This window comes from Arvicola amphibius, chromosome 3 (genome assembly GCF_903992535.2).
Source record: "Arvicola amphibius chromosome 3, mArvAmp1.2, whole genome shotgun sequence".
Classification (NCBI taxonomy): domain Eukaryota; kingdom Metazoa; phylum Chordata; class Mammalia; order Rodentia; family Cricetidae; genus Arvicola; species Arvicola amphibius.
In genome coordinates, this window is record NC_052049.1 from 75,092,334 (window position 1) to 75,097,304 (window position 4,971).

At 43.8% G+C, this 4,971-nt stretch overlaps 1 pseudogene; it reads right to left on the bottom strand.

The window, feature by feature from the left end:
• Nucleotides 1-275: 275 nt before the first annotated feature.
• On the bottom strand, nucleotides 276-1,290 carry LOC119808742 (annotated as a pseudogene).
• Nucleotides 1,291-4,971: the final 3,681 nt, after the last annotated feature.

Below are 4,971 nucleotides of genomic sequence, written 5' to 3' on the forward strand. Positions count from 1 at the left end.
TAGGCAGGAAGGGGTAGGGCTCAACCCTCACATTCTGTTTAGTAGTTTGACAGCTCAGGATAGAGACTAACTGTCTTAGGGAGCTATGTCCACGCTATCTTGCTTATATTCAAGGTTAGAGTACTTGTACCAAATCCAGTTCCCTGGGGAAGTGGGTGGTGAATACTGCGGGGTCTTCAGTCTCTGGTTTCTGGTACCCCTGCCACACAGGGTTGAAGATATGCCGGGTGGCCCAGCTTTGAGTCCCAGAGAAGGGCTGGTTGGGAGTTCAGGTCTCAGCAGGTGTGTGGAGGGGGCCGGGATCTCTGCTCCTCCATTCGACCTCCACCCTGAACTCTCAGTACCAGCTTCAGGAGGTCCTGTCCCCAGGAGGGCGGGTGGGGCGGGGGAGTGGTGGCTCTGACCACTGGGCTTACATCCTCTGGCACTGGTGACTAAGGATGGTGCTGTAGACCTGTTCTTTGTCCTCGAGAATCTGGGGTAGGGTTGGGACCAGGCTTGGTGGGACTGTAGGAGTGTGGAAGGTAGCCCTCTGATCCTCTAGGCAGTGGGACTGGGCCTCAGCCACCAGGGGGAGGAGGAGCTGGGACTGCAGGGAGAGCAGGGACCCGGATGACCAGGACAGTGTGTCTGGTTCCTGGAGGAGGAGGGGGGGGAGGAGCTGATCGCCAAGGCCAAGTGGTAGAGTTCACAGGGGACCAGCCCTGATTATCTTTTGGGGAACCCTGCTCACCATCCTCTTCCTGGGGTTGAAAGACACCTGCTCCCGCTACAGTGCCTATAATCAGGTTGGCAGCTATAACGCCTGCTGTAACGCCATTTTGCAAGGCTCACACACACACACAAATATAAATTCAGGGAAGTTCAGGGTAAGGACAGAACGCCCGGATTGCCAAACAGGATATTTGTGGTCAAGCGTCTGGCCTGGGAGGGGAACGAAAAGTTCTGGGGAAAACCACCTGTACCCTAGATAGAGCCGAGTCAGTTATTATCAGATTTCCTCGTACTTGGGAGGAGGCCTCATTTAAACTGACCAATGAGATCCCTGTAACCATGCATCTGCTTCTGTATGCCTGCTTCTGCCACCCTTTTTCCTATAAAAAGACCCCTGCCCGGCCTGTCGGCGCACAGCAAGTCCTCCGAAAGACTTTGCTGCCCACAGGTACCTGTGTACTCCTAATAAACCTCTTGCCGTTTGCATCCGTGGTCTCAGCCTGATCCTTGGGTCCAGGGGTCTCCTCCTGGGGGAAAGTCCTCTCCGGGGGTCTTTCAGGGTCTTTCAGCCTCCATCCCTGGTCTTGGGAAGAGATACTGATGGGGTAGGGTGACTGGAATTTGGAAGGAGGACCGGAACCCTGGGTTCCTGAGGGGAATGGGGGCAGGAAGGGGTGGGGGGTAAGCTCGGTCTGGATTCCTGGGTGAGGATTCTTTTTTTTTTTTTAATTTATTTATTTTTAATTAAAAATTTCCACCTCCTCCCCTCCTCCCATTTCTGTTCCCCTCCCCCATTCTCCTCCCCCTCCCTCTCCAGTCCAAAGAGCAGTCAAGGTTCCCTGCCCTGTGGGAAGTCCAAGGTCCTACCCCCTCCATCCAGGTCCAGGAAGGTGAGCATCCAAACAGACTAGGCTCTCACAAAGCCAGTACATGCAGTAGGATCAAAACCCAGTGCCATTGTTCTTGGCTTCGACATGATTGTTGTTCTGTACCTACAAAAAATATAATATGAAGTCAGACACAATGGAATCTTAAGTAGTTACTATGTACACACAGGTTCCAATTAATCATAATGTAGCAATTTACCGTGCCTGCTCTTCCTGCTACAGATTGGTAAATTGATTTAATCAAGAATTTAGAGTAGTCCTTAGCTCCAGAGACTCCTAAAGTTGACCTTTTGACTTGTCTTAGGTATCCCAGCCTTTACTTATGATAATCTCATCTAATCCAATAACGTTAAACTCAGAATATTTTATAACCAACCATTCTGATGTCCAAACTGACAACCATCTTCTTTTTTAATAGTTCCTGTTACAACAGGAATCTTGAATTTAACATGTACTAACAAAAACTCTAGATCTCCAAGCAGATTTTTGATTCTTAATAATGGACACTGCACTCTGTTCACCAAGTCCTGTCTTCTAAGTCCAGGAATCTTGACTCTAGTACTCCTCACCCTCTTCCGCCCAGTTTGTCCCACAGATCCACTTCCCCACCTTGTCTTATACACTTTACACCTGGCATATCACCCTTGCCTGCTCACTCCTGCCATCCCACTCAAGGCAGCCAGAGTTTCCTCCATGGTGTATTGAAACAACTCCCCTGCCATTCTCCATTCATTCTATACGTTTCCTTAATAATGACTTGTCTGACTTTTCCACATGGTTATTCAGATTTTCCGCACTTTAGAAACTCACCTCAAATGACGTCTTTTTGTCTTGTCTCTTTGGGAGCCAAGGGTATAAAAAAATGCTACTCTAAAAACTTTGATTCTTTATCGGCTTACTACATAATCTATTTTATAAGGACATATTTGAGATGGAAGAGGTTTCTTCATTCCACAATTACCTTTACCATATGAATAATTTTACTGGCACTGAATAATTTTTATAGTCACTTCATATCTGTCATTGTTAGGGTTCCTATTGCTGCAGCAAAATCCTATGACTGTAACCCACCAGGTCAGCTATTAGGGTTCCTGAAGAGGTGCTACCTGCAAGAAATCATGGGCCGGGGAGAGAAACAAGAGCAAGCAAGATTCTATTGTCAAGGTCTCTTTTATTAGGGTGATGGTTACAGCTTATATAGCCCTTGAATGAGGAACTTGGCATGTGGTGGGGGTAGGGGTAGGAAGAAACTTTTGCCGGGGTAGCAAAGCACCCCTGGTGTAAGCGGAAACATTTTGTGTGTGTGTGTGATTCCATTAACAAACAGTTTTCAAGATAGTTGGAATGTGGTGCGGGTTTCGTTAACAGATAGTTGGAATGTGAGGCTCTCTGCAAACATCCTTAAAACAATGGTCCCTGCTATCATATTTTAGGACAATGGTCCCTGACATGTGACCAACAGGCAAGTTGGGAAGAAAAGGGTTTATTCATTGCTGTTCATCACCAAAGGAAGTCAAGATAGGAACTCAAGCAGGGAAGGCACCTGGAGGTAGAAACTGATGCAGAGGCCATAGAGGAGTGCTGCTTACAGGATTGTTCTCCCTGACATGCTCAGTATACTTTCCTATAGAACCCAGAAACACCATCCTAGGGATGGCATTACCATCATGAGCTGGGCCCTCCTCCATATTGATCACTAATTGAGAAAATGACTTATAGATGGATCTCATAGAGGCATTTCTTCAACTGAGACTCCTTCCTCTCTGATGACTCTACTTTGTTTCAAGTTGACACAAAGCCATCTAGTACAGCATCTCACTTAAAATAATATTCATGTAGAATTATACGGTATGTGAATGGACATGATCAAAGCCCTGTCTATAATGTGTTTTCAATTCTTATTCAGCAGCATATTCTATTTTCAGGTCTATCTCAAATGCCCCATGCCTGTCAGTACCTTGATACAAACGACCTCAGTTACTGGACTTTCTGCATGTGGTCCTGTTTCATAAGACCAATGCAGTACTGGCATAGGTCATGACATCTTCATCTCACAAGTCACATCCCTTCTTAATTCTAACATTCTATTATTCATTGTAAAGTTTCCACATCTCTTCTGAGTGTCTGCAATTAGTTTCTGCAAGTTTTTCCCTTTCCCATGGGAAACTCTGACTTGGCTCTCATGCTAATATCTTTTGTCTCTAAGCTTCAGATGATTCTACTGTAAGTGAAAGTTTTTGTTTATAAAGAACGTGAATTAAGAATGAACTGCTAAATTCAAGCACTTAAGGTTAACTTTTTTATTAAAATATTTTACTAACAGTTTGCTACCAGTAAGTTAGACTCCAGGACACCTTGATTTTAATAATAGTTAGTACCTTAAGATCCTTGAAATGAACATGCACTTATTATAAGATATTCAATGTACCGAGAACAAACAAATGTCTTCAAAGGAAAACAGAAGCTGAACTGTAGGTATAGGGAATGTTTTTGAGATTAAAAACTGAAGGCCCTGGTCATGGTCTAGAGGTAGGATAAGAGATGGGCAAAGTTATTTAAATTCTGGGACCATGATTTATTGTTTACTAGATTTTTTCCTTGTTAACTCTTTTTTTAATTTCTTTAAAAAAACTATTTTTTTTCATTTTACATGCGAAATTCATTTCCCACTCTCTCCCCTCAACTGATCCCTCCACCTTCCTCCTCCCCCATACTCTATCCCATCCCCTATCTACTGCTCAGGGAGGGTAAGGCTTCCCATGGGGAGTCAACAATGTCAAGCACATTGTTTTAAGGGAGGACCATAGCCCTCCCCACTATATCTAGATTGGACAAGATATCCTTCCAGAGAGAATGGGTTCCAAACAGCCAGAACAAGCAGTAGGGATAAATCCTGATCTCAATGTCAGTGGTTCCACAGTCTGTAGATTGCTTTTGGTAGGATTGTCATTTTTATGTTGATTCTACCTAAATAAGAACATGGAAGATCTTTCCATTTTCTGATATCTTCTTCAGTTTCTTTGTCCAAAGACTTAAAGTTCTTGTCAAACAGGTCTTTCACTTCTTTGGTCAGTGTTACCAAAAAATATTTTATATTATTTGTGGCTATTGGGAATGCTGATGTTTCTATGATTACTTTATCAGCTTCTTTATCATTTGTATATAGGAGGGCTATTGATTTTTTTTAGTTGATCTTGAATCCCGCCACATTTCTGAAGGTATTTATTAGCTATAGGAGTTCCCTGGTAGAGATTTTGGGGTCACTTATATATATTATCATATCATCTGCAAATAATGAAAGTTCAACTTCTTCCTTTCCAATTTATATCTCCTTGATCTCCTTTTGTTGTGTTACTGCTCTACCTAGAAC